At 39.9% G+C, this 25,712-nt stretch overlaps 1 long non-coding RNA gene across 1 annotated transcript in view; it reads right to left on the bottom strand.

Moving 5' to 3' along the window:
- Positions 1-2,912: 2,912 nt before the first annotated feature.
- Positions 2,913-25,712, bottom strand: part of LOC146432101 (uncharacterized) — an 82,235-nt gene continuing 59,435 nt past the window's right edge. The window contains exon 6 of the long non-coding RNA XR_014854403.1: positions 2,913-4,437. This is a non-coding gene — a long non-coding RNA (uncharacterized LOC146432101). The remainder of the gene's footprint in view (positions 4,438-25,712) is intronic.

Genomic DNA, 25,712 nt, shown 5'->3' with positions numbered 1-25,712 from the left:
CTGAAGGATGACTCTCGATCCTAAACCTGTGCTGCTGTCTTTGTATTCTTGGCCATCGATAGGCAATTTTAACGAGGCAGATGAAAGTTATACAAAGTACTGAATAATGCTCAATAAATGATTGCCAACGTAGTGCACTGGCACTTGCCTAATATAAAGCACCATGGATTTATTAATTCACTGGCTGTTACTTTATCTTACCATGGGATAAGCTGAAGCAGAGGTGTAAGGAGTAATCTCAGCTTCTGTTATTAAACTGTCTGGAAAAGGAAATGTCCCAGAGGAGGGCACTTTGCTCCCCACACACATTTATATAAACACACACCTTTTGTGGCATGTGTTCAAAGCCTCTCTACCTCTGCTCACAAACTGGATGTTCACACAAGTGGGAAGATGAGGATTCTTCCTAATTCAGGTCATGTCATTTGTATGTCCCTCCAACTTGTAAAGGTCTTTGCTCCATCTGGGAGAAGCTGGGGAGAAGCAGACAAAAAGGAGCTCCAGAATGAAAGTCACCATGTAAGGGATGAAACAAAAGAAATGTGAACATGCCAGGAATAGCAAGGCATGGCAGGAAACAGCAAGAGAATGTACCCTTCTCTCCTTCTGTCCACAGTTTCATGAAGGCTTTTATTTTGTTCCTCATCCTGAGCCCTGAAAGAGCAAAAAAATTCATTTATTCTACAACAAAATATTACCAAAAATATAACTGATAGAGCTTGGAAAGATGTGAATGACAATATTAGATACACAATTGAGAGCTTCTTCAGGGGGATGGAAGGTAATAAGGACCTTTAAGGTACTTGAGTTTTAAAAATAGCTAAAATTTCCCTTCTTCAGCTCTTAGCTAAGGTTTCCACAACCACTCACCTCAGTGATGACAGAGGATTCAGGGTGCACAAAGGTGTTCACAGGGGGAAGAATCTCTGCAGGAGCATGGCCACTGATATCTCAGACAACAGAAAAGCTTCTAGAAATAGACTTTTTGGAACTACTATACATTCAATGCAAAAAAAAATGCAGAAAGGAGGAAAAGTACAATGGAATGAAGTGAGATTTCTGTCAAATAATTCCAACAAATGTCCAAGAAATATTTCTGATTTCCTGCATGGCCTCAGTAAGGACATCTCCCTCACCCCTCTTCCCATCATTAAAACCAAGGGAAATGCAGAACACAAATGCAAAGAATTCTTCAGTCATTAGCATTGGTTAGAGCTAAAATTTCACCTTTTCAGGAAGAAGTGAGCTGTGGAAAAGCTTAAAAAGAGGGTTATATTTTAATAATATTTTAGGAAAAGAAAAAGGCGAGCGACTATTCAGTGGGAATCCAACAAGAAAACAATTGTCTTACAAGGGCAATTGAAAATCAAAGTGAACGAGTATTTATAGCAACTGAACTGTTTAAAACAACAAACTGAAACTGCAGCACCAACTACTTCACAAAGTCATATTCTTGAAGAAGGGGGGAAAAAAAGATCAAAGATCTGCAGGCAGCCAGCTCTGCATACAAGTGGCTTTATCAGCTCTTGGCTGTGTTAAAGGGAGTCAGGCATCCTGAAAGAGAAAGCATTTAATGAGGTGATGAACAACACTTTCTTGGCCTTAATTATAAGGATAGGACTAAGCAACAATAATTGCAGGATAAATTATTGTCAAGAGATATTTCCAAACAACAACAAAAAACCCATGTCATTATCAAACAATTATTTTAAGTCTCATTTACATATAAAAAAGAATAAATGGAATAGTCCTCTTTTTCTTTTCCATTTGTGGGGGTGGTGGAAATTTTCAGGGTGGTGCATGGGAATTAGAGGCACTACACCCAATATTGCTAATGACAGATTAATTCTCTGCAGATCACTCTGGGAATTGTGCATTTGTATCCAAGAGCAGAATTCAACACAAGAAAAACTCAAATCTCTGTGAAGTGCCCCCAAAGAATCACATGTATTTAATAATAGGAACAGAAGACCAACTTCCTTGCAAAGTAGCTCTGGAGCTAAACGGCAGAAAAGTTCCATTTAGGACAGAGAGAAATAAGCTTTAGGTGTAGCAAAGCAGATGTGCACATAAGCTGCTCAGACCTTATCAGATGAGCCTTTTAAGAGCTCAGATAAAAGAAATGAGGTGTTCACAGTAGCCTTGAGTCAAGCAGGGCTGCAGGAGCCAACAAGGCTATGTCATAGCAATAGACATGAGATCATGGCACTGCTCTGGGGCATTTATCTCAACACCACTCTGGGCCTGCAGCTCCCAAGCAGTGGAAGACCAGGAGTTTTTTGGCACCAGGAGTGGTGCAGAGCTGGGTTGCCTACTTTCCCACAATAGCAAAGGGAGCAAAGTACCAGGCAGATTTTCACAATGGTTCCTGCTTGCTTTTCAAACAAACAGTCCCATTTGCAAAAAGTTCAGAAAAATACTGGTTGCCATTCGTTTCTAACTTTGGTTTTTTTTTAATCCTGATCAGATTTGCCATTACCAGCTAGTCATTCTGGGTGGCTAAATCAAAGTCCTGATGAAAACATGGATTTTTTTCAGGATTTGGGGGAGTTTCTCTCACATAAAATACGATCTCTTAAAATTGTTTTTAGTTATTCCTCAAAACCTAGTTGTACCAAAGGACTGGTTGCTTTGAAAAGTGGTAATCTTTGTCTCATGTATACATACTTAAGATAAATTAAATATACACAGTGGTTGTAAAAAGAGCACCTACAAGGAAACCAAATAAAATAAGGCTATGAGAGTTGAATGTCTTTCCTGTACGCAGATATTTTGGCAAGTAACTTACCCACAAACAACGATCATCAATTATGCTGAGAACAGACTGGCACTGCTATCATTTGAACATACACAATAGGAAATCTCATTTCTCTCACAAAAAAAGTATTACATAAAGTTGGGTACCACCAACGCTTTTGCTCTGGTTTAATCCAGACAACTGAAGCAGTGATAATTATTACTGTTCAAGGAAAGTTTATTTTTCTCCTATTTTTGAAGCTCTGATAAAATTGACAAACTGAAACATCCAACCCATTTTTCTAGAAAACAGGAATTCATCAATGTCTTTTCTACCATGAAATTCTGACAGCAAAAGCATCATTTGGCCAACATAGGCTCTGGTTTGTGCCTGTTTTATAAGGTACTAGAGATCCAAAACCTGATTTTTTAACTGGATAAAACCACATTTTATACATTTTGCCCATTTCATAAAATGCAAAATCCAGTCCATAAATTAAATAAGTGATTTCCCACTCGTATTTCAGAGACATTTTGAAGTCCACAGACTACTCCACAGGAATCTATGCAGAAATATGTCAAGAGTTATACTCAGTAAGCTTCCATTTGCTGTAGTTAAGTCTATCAGATCTACAAGAAAGGCTCCATTAACTTAAAGCTCTTCTCAGCCACATAGTTCCAGCTCACAACATACATAAAAGAGTTTACAAGGTGCAAACAATTGAGAAAAAAGTCCTGGGATTCTATAAATCTTATAGAGCTACAAGGTAATAAGACACAATCAGTTTATCAAAAGTTAGTAATTTCCAAGATTCTGGCCAAAGCAGTGGGATATGATTTGGACTCTAGATACTAATTATCAATGACTGTGATGACTCTAGTGACAAGAACAGAATAAACATGTATTTCTTTCTACTGCTTTGCTTGCTGACATGAGATGGCACACTAGCAGCTTCATTTCTGCCCTTACTGTGCTCATTGTAAATTAAAGCCTTGGCTCTCAAAATACAGAGAAAAGCACAGTTCTTATTTCAAAAGCTCCCTCTAGCTTTTCCTAACTGTTCATTACCAGTTTTCCTGATGATCTGCTAGAAAAAGCAGCTTAGAGTCAAAGGTGGTCTCATCAGTCTTAGAGAAACACAAGCGCATCTTGTATAACCAATTTCAAGTAGGTTTTTAATTTGTAAAAGCCACACAGTAAAGATGACGCTAAAAACCCACCCCTTTCTTTTGATTCAAGATCAAAGAGATTTTTAGAAAAGTGACATAACCCTTAGATGTCCCAGAAAACCACATTTGCCACAATTAACCAGCTTCAGTCTCCAAGCCTCAGACGCAGAGAAGAGCTGGAACAGAGTGTTCAGAGCAGAGAGGGTTTCCTGCAGTTGTGGGCACGTTTGGAATAAACAAGCACAGGTCAAGTTCCCCACGGCTTCCTTCCAGCCTGCAACAAGCAGGGGCAGACGGTCAAAGGGAGCTGGAAACGAGTGATCTGGGATTGCAGCAGCAGGTCTCGAGGCAGTGGGAAGCAGCACAGCTCCACTGAACTCGCTGTGGCCCCATTGATTGCGAGCAGCCAGCACTGGATCCATCAGTCCCAAACACACTGACACTGTGCAGGTGAAGTGCTCTGATGAACGTGGTGCAGATGCTTCTTCTCATCCAGGGACAAACTGAACAGTCTGGTGACTGCCCTGAGGTCTGAGATAGCAGAAGCAGAAATAAATACACGAAAATGACTGAGATTCTATAGAAAGAGGAGATAAGGAGATGGGAAGTTCAAAGTTAGGCTTTACCTGCAAGCTACCCCAGCATACTCTCAGAAATTGTGCATGCAAAGTCTTCTCATAAAACTTGATCTGAGACAGCTGAACAAAGAATCTGGTTTCAGGATGCCCAAAGTCTACTCAATCTTTACAATAAAACTGTTACAGGACAAAGAGATGCCACCACAGGTATTTCAGAAAGGTGAGATGAGAAACCCATCAAAAAGACAGCATGAAAGTAATGTAAATAGATGAGGATAAGGAATCTTCTGTGAACGTGGAAAACTCCTATGAGAGAAAGGTGATGCTTTAAAATAACCTTCATTATAAAAGAAAAAAACCCCACAGTTTTCAGTGGATTATCCATCACAGCTGTGTTTAAACCACAAAGGATGGCTTTAAAGAGGGCACTGGCAGTGGGGAAATGCACAGTGAGGATGCACATCTAACCCTGCCATAGCTGCTGGGGCAAATCAGCACCACCAGCAGTCCCTGCACTGCTTTCAAGCACCTGAGGGAATCTCAGCACATGCAGCACTCAGGCAGAGCACATATCAGAGATCAGTCCTAGCACTGCCACTCCAAACTGGGTAGGAGCCTCACTCCCACTGATAATTCCCTTTTATCTTCAGCAACAGAGGGTTTAGAGCCAAAGTCCAGTTGCACTGTTGTGGCTGTATGAATAGGAGAGATTATGGCTACTCAGAAAGCACATACATGACCTTCTGTAGTGCCCTCTGTTCCTGCAGCACATGCATTGCTTACTAGAGATATCAGATCAAATAAAGACATATCCATTCAGCAGGTGCTACTGCCCACTCCACCACCACCCAGGGAGTGGACTAGAAACACAGATTTAACCTTTAAATTAAATGGGAATGAAGGGGAATTTTCAGTCGTTTTGCAGAGCATCAGCCAGAGGAGGTATGGCCCACATCTTGTGAAATGCTGATATAGATGAGGAGCAAATAATGCACAATCTTCTATATTCTTTTTATATATATTTTAACTTCATCCTATCTTTATGCACTTTTACAGAGATCTAAGATTTCACAGCATTAAAGCACTCTGTGTGCTATTGGAAGGGATAAAAAGACACATTATGAGTTTAAAAACTGAGAATTTCATGGGAGAGTTAAAATTGTCACTAAGGGCACAGCAGAAAGAATTACTGATTTTTCAGACTGCTTCTACATCAAAGGATTAAATAAGAAAACCAAAGTCTTTTATAAACTCAAGCAAACGTACAGACAATGTCAAAGCTATTTGGTCACAAATTGGAGCCATCATTTTCACTTTGAAGGCCTGCACAAGAAGCTATTCTGCACTGGAACTGCCACAGAAATTGAAAGGAGAAAATGAATGGGACAAGGGAAATATGGACTTACAGTTCTGAAAGAGTGTAAAGTGCTATGTAGAAGCAATATTTATATGAGACACCAGAATGCTAAAGGCTTTCCTATTGCCCATCACTGACTGTGATATATGGGCTGTGGTTGTCACACACGCAGAAGGACAAACCTGAATTGGATTGTCCTCTGTGGAATGAAACTGTTTGTCCCTTCAGGGAATTCCAGCTCCTCCTCACTCTCACTGAGTGATCTCAAACCCTCTGTTCAGTGGCTATTCAAGGATGCAGGAGAGGGTCTGTCACCTAACAGAGCTGGGCAGAAACACAAATTATGAAAGCATTAAGACCCTATTCTGCAAATCAAAGTGCCCAGTGGGTCAACAGCCAAAGCAGATCAGACAGCCTCAGTTTGTCCTGACTTTGTAAATTGCCCTGATTGGAGATTTGTGTAAAGACCACCTGCCAGCCTGAATTCTGTGGGCTGATTTGGAAAGAATGCTCTGAGGCTTCTAGCTGGGACAGATTCAGAGCTTCAGCTTCTTCAAGATGACCTGTACCAGCAACCCTCACCCATATCTCAATTTTCACTCTTTTCATAGCCTATTGCATCATTTTGCCCCAGCATGTTACACTTAGTACTGCAATTATTTACAGTAACTCATAATCATGACGACAGCAAAAGCTGTGACAGGAGAGGAGATGGAAGAGGAAACTCCTTCTCTGAGCTCAACAGGACTGACAAACATCAGCCATCAGGAGTGCCATGGAAAGGGCCATTGGCAGGTGTAAGCAGCCCTGCATCTGTGCCACCTGAGAGCACAATTCAGTATCAAACCCATCTGTACACACACAAATACCCAGCAAATTCGTTCTGGGCTAGAGAAACCAGTGGGTTCATTTAACTGATTATATTCCCTAGAAGTCTCCCAGCATCGGTCTTTTAATGTATTCTTCTCTAAAAACATTTCTTGCATGTACATATTTCCATTTTCCTTGAGATTTCAAAAGAGTTGGCATTGTTAACTTTGAATATTGCTAGTTAATTGTTGGTGGGAAAAGACAAATTATGAGCAGGGGAACTGTTCTGGGAGGATTTAGTGTATTTGAATAATTCAGCCCCCTGCCGTTAACGTGACAGGATTGTTTTTCTCCTGCAGTAGCCTGCTGCTACAAGAATTAAAACTGTCGTGGCAGGCTACAGCTTGGGCTAGGCCTTAGTAATGAGCTTTATCAGTCAATAAATGATTTTATGCAGCAAATTAAACTGTAAATTTGGTTTAGGTGGTAAATATTTAGAGAATAAAGATATCCAGCTAATGAGGAGGACTGGGTGGGGGAAAAATGTAATGCAAATGTCAATCCTTTAAATCTTTGGTAGGCTAAAGCTCTGCAGAAAGTTTACTGCCACTGCCTTCTTTGTTTCTCTTATCTTTTTTTTTTTTTTGGCCTTTTTAAACAGCAAGGGAATACTATCTCAACTGTATTTACAGATTCTGGAGAAGGAAGCAAAGATTTTTGTGGGGAATTGTGGAGCCACAACTCCATGCACTCAGTTGACTCTCAGATTGAAGCATTAAATGGCTCCTGTTGAAAGAGAGACATCATAGGTTGCTCCTGGCTCTGCCTACAGCTTACACAAAAAGCTGTGTTTGGCCCTCAACTTGTAGCAGGAGAAGCAGCAGCAGCAATCAGCAGAGACAAGCAGTGTAAAACATTCCCTTTTCAAACAGGAGGCTGCTGACAAGGTGACCTTTGGGCTCCTTGTCCCTCCCAGCTCACCCCAATCCTGCCCTGCTCTGTGCCACCCTCCAGGGCAGTGCACAGAAAGGGATTCTGAGAGCATCAATCAGTCAACAGGAGAAGCATGGGTTAAAAGGCACATCTGGATTAACGTGGATGAAAGTGCCTGAGCAAATCAGCTGCATTTGTTCAAAGGTCAGGTGATTAGCAATATGCTGTTTCAAAAGCAGGCAGGGAAACACTCTACCAAAAGGTGATTTCTGAGCTGAATCCTTGATTTCCACCCATGCTCCAAGGATTGTTCTTTCTCCAGGGAAGTTTTGGAAAACTTATTAATCTTGGCAAGGTCGTTCATTACCAAGATGAAAATTTTGCATGTATTTTTTTTTACTTTGGCCAAAAAATCAGCTTTCAGAGAAAAAAAGTGTGAGAAAAAAATGTCAGTCAGGTCCTTAAAGAGTTCCTGGAAGTCATCCTAAATTTAGGAGTGTTAACCTTGCTGTCCTTTATCAGTTTCTAACAGTAGCAGCAATTTTTTGATTTCTGCTGGATCTTTTATTCTATACTTTCTGACAAGAAAAATATATGCAGCCCCTGATAGAACCCATGAAACAATGGCTTTATTTATGCCTTCCAGGTGACACTGCCAGATGGCAAAATCTCAGGCAAACAAAGCCAGCAATGCCTGTACACCCTGTGGGGCTAACACAGAACCTCCTCCAGGACAGAGAAACCACCTCCTCTCCTGAGAACCACAAGAGAACTAAGAACTGATTCCAGAAGCTCCACTTTGAGGTGGTTCCAGGCTCAGACACAGCACAGGAACAACACACAGAGAAACCCCCAACTATCACAGAGATCCCAGGCTCTGTGTTCCTCCTCTGGGGAACTCCTTGCTGATGCTCAGGTCAAGGTTAGCCTTATTTTAAAAACCAGTTGAAAAGGTATAAAGCAAAGTCTGCACAAGGCTTTAAAGCAAAATTTGAAAGGGACACAGTTACATATTGAAAGGAAACTGAGCCACAGAATACCTCAGTAAAACTCGGTTGGACCCCCACATTGTACACTGCAAACAATATGCTATTAAGTGCAATAAATTCAAACAGCACCCTGGAGATCAGTTTGGAAGATCAGGATATATATTGGGGATATAGGATGGAAGGCTGTTTTTAACATGAAATCTATTCAATTGCAAGCTGTTGATGTTAACTGTTTCTTGAAAGACCCAATATACTAATGCAGTTTATTTACATGGCAGAGAACAAAACTTCATGTATCACCTTCCCTATGCCTTTCTTTGATTAGATTGCCTCACTTTAATTACTAAATTCTGTTAAAGGACTTTCCACACAGATGTAATTTCATGCAGGTGTTACCTGGTGTAATGAAACCAGATGTTTCCATTGGAATAGGGCTCCTTCATTTGAGATGTGTGTGCTGCAAGAGCCTGATTTGTATATCCATCAGTTCAAACTGGAGAAAAAGGTGTCTGGGGGTGTTAACAGAGATCAGACTGTGAGTCCAGAATTGGCAGTGCCACCTGTTGTCTCCTTTTCCATACAAAAGTCTTCTACTTGTACATAACTTTAATTTTAAATATTTTCCCCTATTGCTCCTAGTTTGATTAATCCTGCAGGCTCTTTTGGAAAGCATAGCAGCTTGGTGTACAGAGACATGGATGTATACCTGGAAAAGGCACTTCTCTTCTTCAATGAACACAATTTTTTCACTGACATTTTAACATCACATACTTTATACAAGCTGTGAGGCTTTCCAGCTAATTTCTACAATGGACTGAAACTTCTAGGATGGTTATGGAAGAAAACAAAATGTGTTTATTGAGGTATATAAGCAGCAATTAAACCACAACAACAACAAAAAACAACAACAAAAAAGAAAAAAAACCCAAAACACAAAAACCCTCAAATCTCATTTTACAGTAAAAAAATCAAAACTCTCATTATTGTAAAATCATGACTGGCCAAATGACAGACCAAAGGCTCAGAGTGACAGAAAGAAGGGCCAATGTGCAGCAACACAGAGAGAGGAATGAAGCCCATATCATGTGTAAGCTGATAGCAATTCTGGAGGAGTTTCTGTAACACCCAAATTCAGAATCAGCTTTCTGATAAGCCCAGTTCATCAACCACATCATGGTCAGAGCAGTTGTTACACATCAGCCAGCACTGTCAGACACTGGAGGAAGAATCCTCACCATCACACAGAGGTAAAACCAGGGCAATTAGCACAGAAAGCCTTTGCCAATTCCAAACTGCCACAGAAGGATTGTGAGGAAATATTCAGATTTCAACCCAAAAGGAGCAAACCCAGCCCCAGTGACTTCAACTGGCAGTTCCAACACGAGCCTGAGTCAGAACCTCTTCCATTCCTCCCCATTGTTCTGTCAAGCCCTGATGCTGCACAGATGACAGCAGCCCAACCCAGGGCTCAGGCTCTGAACAATGAAGAGCCCATAGGCACCAGCAGAAAGCTCAAAACTAACAGAAAAAGAGCAGTGGCACAACAGCCTTGCCAGCCAGACAGCTCCAAACAACCAAGACACCCTTTTTGGGGGGTTAGTTCTTCTAATATTAAAAACAAACTAATAAAGTTGAAAATATTCAGAAATTACACTGCCCTCCCCTCCTCTTCCATCTGTATTCTCCACAACATTTTAATTCTTCTGCAAAGTACACAGCACTTGGTTGGCACATGAAGGCCACTCTGCAAGGTGGGGTGTTGGACACGAGGATGACACAAGGCTGCACAAACACACACATGCACACAACACACACAAAAAGCCATTTTATATCTGTAGCCTCCAAATCTCTGTCTTTACAATTGCCTTTCTGAACGAATTCATTTTTATTTTGTGTTGTTTTCAGGTTTTTTCCAGAGGGGGGAGGAAAGGGGAGATATAGGCTAGTCAACTAAACTACTGTCTGCCCTCATTATTTCAATTCAGGGACTGACAGTACAAGACTTAATATTACAATAAAGCAAAACTGGTGTCAGCAAAAAAAAAAGTTTCGATGACACACTGATATGGAACACTATGATACACTGGTAAAAACTATGTGAAAACCAGAAACACATAAGACTGCAATTTAATCTTTTTATTTGAAATATAAATATTGTTACTATCAAGCTTGACAGTATAGAAAATGTGTGCCCTGCAGCCTTCTGACAAAACAAAATTTATATTTAAAACTTCCTGAAATAATGCCTTTCATATGTGGAGTTTTGTCACATTGCAGCGGCTCTGAGCCTACCTTATGGTCCTGCACCTTTAATTATTTTATGCCTAGAAGACACATTTTAAATAGAAGAGGCGGGTTACAAGAGTTTTGACAGCTGTGGATGATTAAAATACTGACAACATGCACTATATAAAATTCCCTGAGGTTTCAGCTGGGTACTCACGCGAAAGTTAGTGATTAGATTCCCTCCCCCCCTGCCAAATCCCACCAGCATGAAATGTTCCTAGCACTGGCCTGTTACCCCTTCTCTCTTTAGGCAATGCAACCCCCACATTTTTTTAAATTTTTTTTTTTTAATATCTCAAGGCCACATACTTGAAAATTGGTCAACAAATTTGATTTAGTAATCTGTTCCCGTTTAACAAATATGCAGCCAGGTTTCATGACCAGCTGTTCTGTATCATTGCATGAATGGAGGGAAGGGAAAGCATTTAAAACATATGAATGGTTTTAGGTTTAATTTCCATCAAACCCCCTTACAAGAGTGTTATAACTCGGTGCTAATTTTCTGGCCTCTTGACCTACATGTTTGGGTTGTGCAAAATATTAAATTATGAGGGAAAAGGGTGCTCCCCAGTTCAGAAAAACACTAAAGTGCATTCTTAGCCTTGACTCTGGCAGCTGCCTCCTGACTTCATACACTTGAGTTATAAGCTTTGGATAAACCAGGATCCTACCCATCAAGTTCTTAGAATTAAAAGCTGCATGTGAAATAATATTAATTACACTGACCTTGAGCTGTGGCCACAGCTATGTCAGTCTGTCCCTCTCTTCTGGTTAAGGGGTCAAAGAAATTCTAGAAGTGAATCACCCCCAAAAAATACATGAGTGATTGCAGTCAGACTATCTGGATTTGAGCATAAATTATTGGCTATTTTTATTACCTTTAATTCATTTTAAGTTGTTTAGAAACTTCTAAATGCAAGAAAAGAAAACGAAGAAAATCCTATCACCAAAAGAGCAAACTTATCATTTGGACATTCCTTTTAACCCCAGAAGACAAGGCAAAGATGGATTTGGGATAAACCAGTTTCCACTCTGATGGTGGGAAAGCATCTCCTCCTTCAGTCCCATGAAGCTCTCTGGCAGAGGTGAATTTTAAGGATGGATGGGAAGGAAAAAATTCTGTACTCTAAATAAAGCAGAAATGATCCAGAGATGTTGCAAGTCAGAAAGAAAAAGCAACACTAATGCTGGTGTCATGGAAAATGCAGAAAGACCCCAAAATTCCATACTACCTAAAGGAAAGGGGTGCAAAAAAAGGACAAGGTTCTTCTTACAGTGTAGTCAGTGCAAGTTACTGAAGCAGAAGCAAAATTACAGAAAAGAAAGCAAAAATTAGTTGGAGTATTTGACTACAGAAGTACAAAGACAAAATAAAAATTTCTCAAATGTACCTCTTTGTTTGACCAACATTCCTTGTAATCATCAATATTTGTAAACAGAATGTTCAATATATTTTTTTTTTCTATTAGGAATAAGGAGAGACCAACCCTTCCTTGAAAAATCAGAAATCCACCAGTTGCACACTGCAGGAATTAGCCACAGAAACAAAACTTCATGCAATGACACTTCACTTCCTAGGAAAACATTACTGATAGCAAAGTGTATCTGGAAATGTTGCCCATAAACAAGGTCCTTCATCCATGTGCCTGGAAGATTTTACAGTGCATCAGACAAGCCAAAAGGGCTTTCTTCTGCCTGCTCTGCATGTCTTTTTTAAAAAATAACCGTGGGATACTTAGAGCATCCTCATCACCCCACCCTTGGGAAAATGAGTTATTAAAAATGCTGGAATGCAATCTGTGTCAAAGGAGATGTTACATCAGTCGCCCTGGCCACCTGCTTTTTGTTGTTTTTCACATTCTCAGTAAAGCAAAAGAATGAAATACATAACCTGGTGTCCTTGTCTTCAAATCTCCATTGTTATATTTAGGATATAGCTGAGTATTTTATGGCTACTGCTGTTTCCTCAGTGCCCAATACAGATGTGCAAGCACTGATCTGTAAAACTCAGTGAGCATTGGAGCAGCTCAGCCACACAGCTCAGCTCTTTCTGGCCTCCCAGTCCATTCCATCTATCACACATTACTGGCTGGATCATCACTTTCCAACTGGTTTTGGGTTTTCACAACGCACAGCTCCTAACACACAGCTGATCCATTCAGGGTCTGCCTCTCATCTTTCTCCACACAAGGAGTTACAGCTTAGTATTTTTTTTATCCAATTATGAAGAAAGATGAGAATGAAATGGGAAATAAAAAAGTGACAGGTAGAATTACAGAACAAAATGGTATTGTATGCAAGCTTGATGCTAATTGGTTTTCTTAACTGTTTAAAATCTGTAGCATAACATAAAATAACCCAGCAGTAGTGGTCTGCCAGCCATTTTTGACACATTTTTAGTGAATTTAATCAACTTTGGGGCAGCTCTAATACATTTTGGCTGCTGAGGATTTCAAAAGATACACCACAGATGACCTCTATGGCAGAGAGAATGGGGGATGAAAGAGCAAACAAATACTTTCATGCAAGACAAAATGAGAAGTTTTGGATTAAGTGAGGTTTCCTTTTTTTTTTCTTAGCTTACAGAAGTGGCAATATTTAACTGTTCAATAAATGAGCTAAAGGTTCAGCACTCATGAGCACCACCATTACCAGTAATTTATATTTCCTTCCAAGTGTTTCTGCGCATTGTTATTGATAGAAACTTGTAAAGTCAGCTCAGCTGCAACTGCAGACAGGTCAGTGCCAAGGAGCAAGTGGAAATGAGAGCAGCCAAGTGCCAGCATGCCAAAGTGATATCCTGCAACTAATTCCCCAGTACACGTTGTCTGGGTATGTTCTTCAGAATAAAGACTCACTGAGAGTGACCAAAAGCTATAAAAATCTCAAAAAAATTACAATGTTAACATCATTCAGCTCTCTTTTTCAGTACTAGAAGTTACAGAAGGTAAGGTGGTAGGGGAAGAAAGAGAATAAACTTTTTAAATGACCTTAGACAGATAAACAGATTTTCAGTTTAGGCTTTGGAAGCAAAGTGGGTAATAATCTTAATATGAACATTTTCTCTGGAGGATGATGTTCTGCAATAATAGACACAAACCCAGTAATAGCTACCAACTTCTTTGGAACTTTGTGGAACTCATCTCATTCACATTTGAAAGCACTCTCAGATCCAGACAGCCAAGTGCTGTCAAAAAGCAAGGTACATTTAAAATTGAGCACTTTGGGCTTAATTTATGTTCCCAGCTACAGCTTTTGGGATGCTGTACATTAGCTGTATATATGCTTTTACATATTTCTAAGAAAAATGGTCCTCAGAAGATGATGAATAGCATGCCTTACTAGAAAATATATGACAGGTTCTAAAAATGGTACATTTTTAAATTGGTATAGATATTTATACTTGCTCGGATCCTCTGAGATGTATATTGAAATTTGTAATATAAACAGCAAAGGGCATTCCAAGACAAGCAAATTAAAATGAATTCTGCATCACTCTCTCCTGTCCTATTATTATAAGTTCTCAGGAGGCCTACAAAAATTTGTATGTGAACTAAAAATGTATGTAAATCTAGTAAAAGTTACTTTAGAAAACCCTAATCTTTTATTAGATCACAGTGTAACTGATGTTTAAAATAAGAAGTTAGGGCTATTATCACAATATATAAACAGAGTCTGTGATTGACTATCACTGCCATGCTGTGTCTTTATAACATTTTACATGGTGCTTTCCTTCATATATTAAAATGTATATATCACCATCCATTCAGGATGAAAGAACTTTTTTTTTTTTTTTGAAAGTAATATCACCACCATCTCTAAGAAAGAGCTATTAATCACCATCTGATAAAACCAGTGTTGTTCTTAGTCTCTTGGCAGTAGCTTTTACTCTTTCCTCCTGGGTTGCTGTTCTCAGGTAATAACCTGGGTCTGGGCAGGACCTCCCCAGCCCTGGAATGGTTAGTAGTGCCAAACCCCCCTGAACATCTGTCTACCCTGTTCTGGAAACGCTCTGATGAAGTCTGCATCATTACTCAACTCCCCTTGTGGTTAGAAAGTTTTCCTCCCAGTCATCCTAATGCATCTTGGCTGAAAATTAAATTGGTTTCTTTTGAATTCCCTCAAGTGGAGGGAGAACAATAAGCACCAGCCTTTGCGTAACTTTCTCATATTGGAAAGACTATCAGGATGATTTCTCTGTAGGTTTATCAGTTCCCACAACTTTTCTTCATAGAACATGTTCTATAAATTTCAGATTGTCCTGTCACACTCCACTCAATTTAATGTGCTTTCTTGGTATGTAAAATATGGTGCCCAGTGCAGTTCTTTAGCTGTGCACACTCCACTAGATTTTTTTTTTCCACAAGGACATTATGTGTGACAAAACCAAAGCTGAAATCAGGATAATTCAGCAATATCTTACCCCTTTCCCCAGGCTAGTTATTCTTTCAGAGAAAGAAATCAGATGGATTTGCTGAGAACAAATCACTTCAATCTCACATTATCTTTTACAACCCTCTTATCATCTCAATAGTTAGAAAGATTTTTTTTTTAAGACTTGTTCCGGTGTATTTTCAGGAATAGCAATTGGGCTGACTGGTTTATGAATTCCAGAACCCTTGTTTTTCTCCTTTTGAAAAGGTACATAGAACACTTTTCTCTTTCTTATGGCTTCCCTCATCCTCTAAAATTGTCAGAATATAATTTAACATTTGCTGAACAAAAATCCATGCTGCTATTTTATTTCTAGAAGATTGATGGACTCATTCTAAGAACTTCCTAGAGAACTAAATATCTAAAAATTTAAACTGAATACACAAAAGCCTTCCAGCTTCACACTCCAAGCAAATCTAGAGGTGAAGGTTCCCACTGCAGGTTGGGCAGTGCCTCACATAATTGGTCAAACACATCTCTGTTCCTGGCTCTGCACATGCAGGTAAAGAATGAGCAAATTAATGGAGTTAAATTGTCAGAAAAATAAGCATAGGGGGAAAAGATACTCCTAAAGATGCCAGAGTGTGCAACTTCAAGGGATAGAAGAGGTCAGTGATACCTTATGGAAGCTGCAGGTTATTAGGTTGGTTTCCTACAAACCAAAGCTGTGCAAGGAATACATCACCAAATCCTGGCTGATTAGAAAGAAAAAAATGAAGAATTCAAAGCCAAGGAATAGCAGCAGAGTCCAGATCTCCAAAAGCTCTGACTTTGGGGTTTTATGCTCATTACTGCAGTAACTCAAGATGTTTTCTTCTATCCAACACGTCTTTTCCACTGGTTTCCCAGCCTGGTTTCTCCTCGAGTGCACAGCATATCCTTCCCACTGTCATTTGATTATTGTAAATACACATCACTTCTAAATAAACTCATAAGCATTGAAAAACTGGTATGTATGACAGCTCTTCAGAGCCCTTATAGTTGTAAACACACTGATACAAGCAACAATTTACAAGCTATGGATCACTCCCAAGGTGGAGAGCAGAGACTGCCAGAAAAAATAATGCAAATGCCATTTGCTGAGTTGAAAGGGAATTACCCTTCTCTGTTCCCCTCCCACAGCATCACCCTGGCAGTCTCTCACAGGCACCTGGTCCCAGCCTTGCCACCACTCAGTTTCTAGCAGAAACATCACTGGAAACATCACTGAGGCTGGAAACATCTCTGCAGTTACTCCCATGCCCAAAGTTCCACATGTAAGGTGGTTGCAGGATGGGTTTCAAGTTTGTGCTTAGCTGAAGGGAAACTTTAGTAGTGGAAGGCAGGCAACTTGAAACCTTGAGCAAGAATTAAATGCCCTTAATAAAAAACAGAAAGAAATTGCTGTCTTTGGGAGCTGCCCCATCTAAATAGTTGTAAGGGAAGCTGCCCCATCTGCATAATTGTACCATGGGAAAAAGAAGTTTTTATGAGGAGCTGGTTCATGTGTTATGTCATTTGTGTACTAAATACTGTGTTATCTTCTGAAATTATGGAATGGAGGAGGATATTTTAATAATTGTCGCCTAGTTAAGCCACTGAAAGAAAGTATGTTGCTCTGGGTACAACTAATTCTGTTTGTGGTTTCAGAGACCACTGCCAATATTTCAATAATATATACATTACGAACTGCTACAGCTGGCAAGGTGTATCTGTGTTGTCTATTCCAGGGAAGGATTTTGCTGCCTATTCAGAATGAATAGATTCAGAAGTGGAATCCAGCATGGAAAATGAAGGAAGGTCAGGGGAAGGGTAATATTTATGGAAGATTGAGCATTTTAGTGTGCTACTGGCTTCAGGGTCTGCACTCCCTCAAAATATCAGGTTTTGTGCACTGGAGTGCTGAGCAGACAGAGTAAAGCATTTGTTTGAACCTCCACAAACAGGCAGTTGCTTATATTCAAAAGAGGAAAGAAAAGGAACTTCTGCATTTTATGCTGCTCTAGAGCAGAAACATTTCACCCAGATAAGCAACCCAATAAGGGCTTTTCAATCAGCAAGAGCAAAGCACTGTGAAACACATCTTGGTGTTGGCACTCGTATGGCAGATACAGCTTTCTGGAATGTCCATCTGTGTTGGGGGACAGCATGGAACAAGTGCATGGAGAGCTGTGGGACAGTTCTAAAGGATGGATCAAGCACACCAGGGGGTTGTAAATGGGTCTGAAGGTTTTAGAGAGATGTGGCAGCAGGTTCTTGATACTGTTCAAGAATTGTCAGCCACCATCAAGATGCAAATAAACAGTGAGAATTAACACTCCACGGCTGAATTAATTTTCTGGAAATACACAAGAGATAAGTGAGCTGAAAAATGTGGGAGAACTGTTCATTGCCAACAGCTGCCTGGTTCAAATGTGTAAATCCAACAGGACTACAAAAACCCTCACCCTCCTGTGGCCAACCATTCATTGAATCAATGCTTATGGCCTGAGAATACCCAACCTGTAAACAACATTGTCTTTTCATGTTGGTAGTCAAATGTGTATGGACAAATACTGAATGGCCATAAATGGTGTACAACAGAACTTCTTTTCTACACCTCCAGAGCCATTTTGATAGAAAAGAGGATGAATGTACCAAGTCCTGTAAATAAAGAAATGTGAAAAACTGACATTACTAGCAAACAGAAGAAAATAATTTTCAGAGCTTCCAATTATTGGTCTGTAAGCATTAAACTCAGGGGTGGGAGGACTCAAGAGAAGAAGCAAAACAAAATAAAAACAGAGGCCCTAAAAATACCCTTGCAGAATGCAGCAAGAAAACCCATGGATTGGGTAAGAATGAGAAGAAATTGAAACAATTTTCTTCTTCATAGCTTTTGGTGCTTTTGGCCCCTGATGCAAAACACATGAGCACTATGTCCCTGCTCTTCCACAGCCTTCCAAAGGCTGAAGCCTCCCACAGGAACATTTTTAGGATGACAGTGGCCAAAAAATAAAAACTATTTACATATTTGCTCAATGGCTCTTCCAGAGTTCCTACTAATATCAGTTAGTCACAAGTGGACTGTACACTGCATTTCCTAATACCAATTTAGGATTGATTTTTGTCTTCGTTAACTCAATGATCACACTTATATTCACTTTAGTTGGACCTCTGACTCCTCAGACTTATTTTCATGTGCCTGGGAGCAAAATTCCAGTTATATATCTATATTCACTATATCTGCAGCTACTCTTTCCATATCAGGCATAACTTTGCTCACATCCACAAACCTCCCTGAGCAAGAAATGAGCAGTGCTCCAAGGTTCAAGGATACACAAGCAGGTCCTGCTCCCTGCTCTGTTTCTGTGCACATTTTTCTCTTCCTGCAGCACACAGTGTGACTTACAGGAAGCCACCAGTAGTGGAAAGTTGTAATTCATTGGAAAAGAATCTGTGCTTTAAGGAACAGGCACCTTCTTACTGGATCTTAAATAATATATCACGTAATGCAATTATTCTATGTCTCCTGGTCATCACATGGTCTTGGGGAAATCAGAGTCAGATTTTTAATATTGAGTATGTAAGGATCCTACAGAATTACAGACTATATAGAACTATTCTTCCCTGCAGAACCAAACCTCTCACCAGAACAAGCAATTTTTAAAAATTATGATCCATCCTCCATTTCACATATACACACATAAAAATAAAATGCAATAAACATGCTTTGGTATGGTTGCTTACCCAAAACATGCCAGACAATTACACGGTGAGCTGTTTTAATTAGCAACTCTCCCTCTCAACAGGTCCCATTTGAAATGTGTGACACTCCTCTGTACTCCATGGCTGGAGTAGAGTTGTATTACAATCACATCTCCAGTCAAAGAACATTGCCATTTTTCCCTAGATCAGACACCTGCTATCAATTTGAATGGTATCTGATTGAATATTTGTGCAGGAAGGACAAGAATCAATTATTCATGAGTACTAAACAATAGACTGTATAAACACAGTTCATGAACCTGAATCCTTTACAACCTAGCTTATCTTCGATACATTCATAAGGGCAGTCACATCTTTTAAACAACTGACATTTTTCAGGCCCCCAAAAAAGGGGGAGGGATAAAAGAGGAAAGATGTTTTTGTTAAAGAAAATGTGAGGTGTTTTGGATGAGGTGGAGTTTCTGTTCTTTTGCTTATAAAAGTGGTAATATTTAACTGTTTAACTAAATTTAACTAAACATCTCATGTGACAGACATTTCCCTGAGACTCCCAGCTCACATTCTGCTGAACCAGGTCATTTGGGTAATTTAACTGAACACAAAAATATCTGCAACTATTAGATCCTTACCCATAAGTCTTGTGTGAGTTTTGGACTTCTACCTTTTCTTGGCAATTTACCAAAACAAAACATTTTGAGGTTCTCCTGTCACTGGGTCTTCTCCATTGCAGGAACCTGTGTTGTTTCCCTGGCAGCCTCTTCACTTTTAGGTTTCCAGCACAGTTCTACTAAACTCAGCTGGCTCTGCAGTGCTGATCAGGTTGGATTCCTGCCAGCTGAAATCCTGCACCTTGGTGTCTCAGCTGAGTGTGGTAATACAAACATCACTGATGTCAGACAGGGGAAAGCCTGATCCACACTTCCAGGGAAAATGCAATCCTGACATCATGGTGGAACGATGCAGTAGAGACCAGTAAATAATGTATTCTGTTAAAAAAACTTCCTCTCTCCAAACAAGGCTGTTAATGTTGCTGTCATGTTTAATATATTTTTATGTATCCTCCTTTCATTTTCTGTGCTGGTTTTGCCCGGGGTAGAGTTAGTTTTCTTCATAGTAGCTGGTATGGGCTGTGTTTTGGATTTGTGTTGAAAACAGTGTTGATAATTCCGGGATGTTTTTGTTATTTCTGAGCAGAACTTTACACAGAGTCAAGGCCTTTTCTGCTCCTCACCCCACAAGGGAGGAGACTGGGTGGGGTACAAGGGACTTTGAGGGGACACAGCTGGAACAGCTGATCCCAACTGACCCAAGGGATATTCCAGGGCATAGGAAAACATATTTCAGCATATAAAACTGAGGGAGGAAGAAGGAAGGGGTGATGTTTGGTGTTATGGCATTTGTCTTCCCAAGTCACCATTTACACATGATGGAGTCCTGCTTCCCTGGAATGGTTGGACACCTGCCTGCCATGGGAAGTGGTGAATTAATTCCTTGTTTTGCTTTGCTTGCTTGTGTGGCTTTTGCTTTACCTATTAAAATTATCTCAACCCACAGTATTTCTCACTTTTGTTCTTCCAATTCTCTTCCCCATTCCACTGGTGGGGGAGAGGGAGAGATCAGTTGTGTGAGGTTTATTTGCCAGCTGGGGTTAAACCACAACATTTTCTTATGGCAATGGTTTATATTTCAGTGTTTAAAGCATGTGACATTCTGGAATTACAGTATCCATATTTAAAGTTCCAAGATTACAGCTTCTAGTGGTGAGTGCTTGAACTCTCATGAAATACAATTTGATTTAAAAATCAATCCTCCGATTGAGTTTAAAAAGGCACCGAGTGCTGTTTATTTGTTTTTATGGAAAATAATACAGGCAATTAATTTCTTTCATACCTTAAGTGTCTGAGTTATGAAATTCTCTAATGCTACATGGCATGCCTGATGAATAACAGCTGAGGTGATTTAGTTTAAAGGAAGTGACTGGCAGTTACTGATTTTGATAAAAACTTGTTTGATATGCATTGGTCACCTCAGCTGTACAACTGTTTCACTGAAAACAAACTCAGAGTGAATAAAATTTCTATCATGTTACGTTTTATGCTGGGGAGTCAGAGAGAGGAGTGGGACATAATTCTTTCCCAGATCTAGTAGCTGCTGCTTTAAGAAAAGAAATGACAAGGTTATGGGTTCTCCCTCTGCCATGCACCGCCTTCATAAATTTTAGCATTAAATTATAAATAAAACATACGAGGACTCAGCTCAATGAGAAATATGTCTGGACTTTGGCACTGCAAAGGTCTGCACAAATCCATACAAGCTGCTTAACATTGATTTTCTTTGGCGTCTTTCTCAGCCCTATGTGGGCTTCGCCGTGCAGGAGGCAGACATGCCTTTTATTGTATCAGGCCCTTTGCCATTAATTACAGACATGCCTTCCCTTAATGACTGGGCACAACTGGCTTGCTGATCCCCTGGCTGGATCACCAGAGGATGCACTCAACAGCACAGACCAGGACTGTGGACCATTTGCTATTCCTGGCCTCCTGTTCTCCCCATCCTCTTTGCTCTTTGCCAATAGGAGGTTGGGGCTGGAACCCCAATGGGCCAGTTCTCCTCGCTCCCCTCTCCTTCTGCACAAGCTTCTTCAAAGCAAAGTTAACCCAACACACATCTCCACTCACCTTCAAGCAGAGGTCAGTGGGGAAAGCAAGAGGAAAGACTCATCTTTCATACACCTAGAAGTGAAAAACTCCACGGCGAAGCCAATATTAACCTCTCGCTCAGTGTGGAGAGCTAACCAAACCTCCTGAGTCTGCAAAACTGAGTGGAAAAGTTGGGGGGAAAAAAAGTTTCACTTGTGGTATTTTCACATCTTCACTCTGTCGCTGGCTAGAAAAGTAAATGTCTTGGTGGTTGGTGCACAGGGCCAGGAGTGAGGAGCCCTGGGCTCCGTTCATACCTCTGCTACTGACTCACTGAAGCAAGCTGTTTGCACAAAATTCTTGAAAAGCATTCGTTAATTTTGGGAGCCCAATTCTGTGTGTAAACAAGCAGAGACACGCAGGCACTGAGCATCTACTGCTTTTCATAAAGCCAGAGAGAGATTCTGGCTCACTCTGCACCACTGTCAACCATCCAGACCAACATCTGGACCTTCGTTTTGCAAGGCACAAAGCACTCTTCCATCTGAGTCAGAAAGATGAGAGCTCCTCCTGTGCCCAAGAAAGATTCTTCCAGAAGATGCAGGACTTGGCTTTGAACCATTACACCAAAGATTACTGGGCACTGGAGCTTGAGCAATCCCTGTTTCTCTCACCTGCTAAATGGACATTAAATATGGGTCATAAAAAATCATTTGACCTTCTGTTCTGGTGTGCCAGAAAACCTGGCAGCTCCTCAGGATGAGATCTGTTTTAGAATAACAAAATTTTCTATAGCATTTTGATGACAGAAGACTGTCTTAGAAGACAGTTTGATTCAGGTCTGTACATCTCTCAATATATGTTTTTTGGAGGACAATTTTAATTTTTTTCAGTATTCCCTTGTGTATGGATATGTTGAATTGCTTTTCTTAATAAACCTTTCATATCAATTGCATCCTCCTGGTTAAATTGTGCCTCTTGAGCAAGGGCTACTGAAACATGTATCTGATTAGGAAAATCCCATGTTCATGTTAATTTCATGTTTTATTTATTTTTACTTAACTTTGACATATTTCCTGGAAGATCTATCAATAACAGCCCATCTCCATGATTGGTTCATCCAAATAATGACTGTTGAGCATGTATAACAAATTGGGCAAAACCCTTCACGAAGAGCAGGAGGTAGAGCTCTCATCAAAATCAATTCTCTCTCAGATATAAAAGGTCACTGATAATTATGCGCATGAATCTAAGAATGAAATTTACCTCATTGAGTGGTATTACCTCTTCACTTGCAACCACACAGTAAACAGGAAAAAGACAGAATTGACTGAGACATCCAGGCTGTTGTCCTACCAGCTGAACGCTGTTTCTGTCCACAGTTCACTTTCTGCTGAATTGCCAGCATTCAGCATTTCAAAATTTGATGCATTTTCTTTGCCCAGGGCAGATTATACATGGCGTGTTTTTCCCCTCAACTGACTCTACAATTCTTGTGCTCCCAGAGAATTCTCCTCCAGATTTATTCAAATCATGTGGGAATTTAGTTGCTAATTGAAGAAAAACATGGTGTTTCACTATTAAGGTCTAGATGTGAAGTCCTGAAGCTCTTCCTGAAATGCAGAGAGAGGTTTTGTGTTCAGGGGCTCTGCCTGGTCTGTCACGGTGCTAGCAGATCCCATACTGTCATGTTGCTGGTCTCCATTGGAATGCCATCATCTCCAAGGGACAAAGTTACTTCAGCACCTCTACTTCTTTCCACTCTCTGAGCAAATCATTAATAAAAAAAAAATGTAGAAAGCCTAATAGATGTTACTGCTCCATGAGCAGAACACAATCAATAATATTGTTACAATTTAATATTTGAGAGAAATATGTTTAGAGAAAACAAGAAATGAGGAAATCAAATCAACCATGTCTTAAAATGCCTGGTGAACATGTCCCTGGCCTTATGTCCTTTATGGAAATTGTGCTTATACAACAGATAACTCAGCAATGCAGTCAATAACTGGCAAACTTGATACTTCCAAAGGCTCTAAGGGGGAATGTCAACCAACACTGATGAGCAGCTTTGAACCCTTGGCCTTGCAGATGCAAGCTGACAAGTTAACAGGCTTTTCTTCCTCAGTAGGGATGAGGGTTTTCATAGCCTGTATTCCTACAAATAAAATGCAATCCAAAAGTGCTGGGCACATGCCACATTTCTTAAAAGGGTAAGATTACCAGTGCCTCTTGATACACTGCGGGATGCCGATGTATGTTTGTACTCAGTGTGGGTTTTCCAGGGAAAAAAGGGAACAAAAAAAATCCACAGAATCTCTTACACATGGGAAAATACAGCCACTCGGCAGAGAAGCAAAATGGAGTCTACTTTAGTTATTTTCTCCTCATTTATATTTAACTCTGCAATAATGGTCCATTGAAATAGCTCAGCATTATCTGTCAAAATTAAAGTGCTGCTGGATAACAAGTGGAAGTGCTTTTTACTTGTGGGTCTGAGAATGGGGACCCCTTTATTTATGAAACAGCAGCAGAGGCAAACCAAAAAGGATTCTGTCGGGCTGCACAGGCAAGGAGATTAAAGGAGGTCTACTGGTGGCTCAGGTGTGTTAATGGGGTGAAGTTATGTATTTATTTACTCCTTCAATGTGACAAACTCTATCAGAATGTCACCACAGTGACACACACCCACAGAAATAAAGATCCAATGGTCAACAGACCAATAAAGGCCATGTCACTTGGCTGCACCCATCTCTAGTCTATGGTCAGGATCTTCCATCTGTAAATCAGAGCAACCATCTTAAACCCCCTACAGAAACAACACTTTGTATTCTGATTTCCAGATTCCTTTGTATACACTTAACTACTTTGAGAAATGGTCATTATTCACTGCTTGAAAAGGAAAGAAAAGACCTGAAAAGCATCTAGGTAAGATTAAGAAAAGGGATAATGCCCTTAACCCTCTGAGGCACAGATTCTACAGCTCTTATTTCTCTCTTTTTCTTAAGTTGTCCTATGTTTCCATAGCTACAAATGTTATTTGTGGTTGGAAATTATGCACTCTCTTTTTATCCCCCTACACCATAAACATCTATTTGAATTTTAAATTTAATTCTAAGGGTTTAGTGATTCTCTTGGTTGTTGTTCACAAGTACAATATTTCCATCATATTGTAAAAACCGTAAGTATTTTCAATTGTTGAAAATTGAGCAAAAGCTTAGGTTCTGTCATCTTGAGAAGAGGACTGCAGTCAAGTTTCATATGGAATCCCACAGAATGTGTTCTTCAGCAACTCTGTTGTTTGTGTTGAGATATCTGGTAAAGTCTTTTGGGAAAACATACCACATATCTCTTTAAGGTCCAACCAAAATATCATCTATCCTGCCCTCAGTACAACAGCCTCACTGAGATAAATAGTTTGGGGGGGAAAAAATCTTCCACTGTAAATCATACTAACCAAACACTGCTGGGCCAAATTCTCTACCCTCTACTCCAGTGAGATGCTGTTAGTTCAACAGAGAGTCTGATTATTGGACAAAATTTAGGAGGTTAAAATTAAGACAACATAACTGCGGTCCTCTAAGAAATTACTCTGATCTTATTTTCTTGCCTCTCTTTTTCTTGGCACCGGGGGACTTTGGGTCAGAGCTAAACAGCTTATGAACTCATTTCCTAAAATTTTCAGCCTCCCAAAAGCTTGCTTTCCTTGGATTATTTTTAATTCACTCAATTTGTAACACATATTCAGACTGTATCCTCCACAATATTTTATGATAAATCCCATTCAATTTCATATGTACGGTTGCAAGCTTTATTGCTTAACAAACATTTCATCTACTCTCCCATAATTTATATCTGAATGGGTTTATTATAGACATTGCATTTCATTCATTGTGCAGTTAATTCTGCAACATGCTGCCTGTTTTCTGTATGGCCGCTCTACCATTATGTGCTTTCAGTACAATTGAATTTTTCCTTGGGAGCTTTATGAAATGGTTTATGAATATGTAATACAAATTGTATTAACAAGGCAAATGTACTTTTTATTCCTTTTGTGAGCATTTCCAGTCAATGACTAGTAAGAGAACAAGCA

Source organism: Lichenostomus cassidix, chromosome 11 (assembly GCF_008360975.1).
Source record: "Lichenostomus cassidix isolate B80296 chromosome 11, HeHo_3.0, whole genome shotgun sequence".
Lineage (NCBI taxonomy): Eukaryota > Metazoa > Chordata > Aves > Passeriformes > Meliphagidae > Lichenostomus > Lichenostomus cassidix.
The sequence above is the reverse complement of the archived record's forward strand: the minus strand, read 5'-3'. Positions and strand labels throughout refer to the sequence as shown.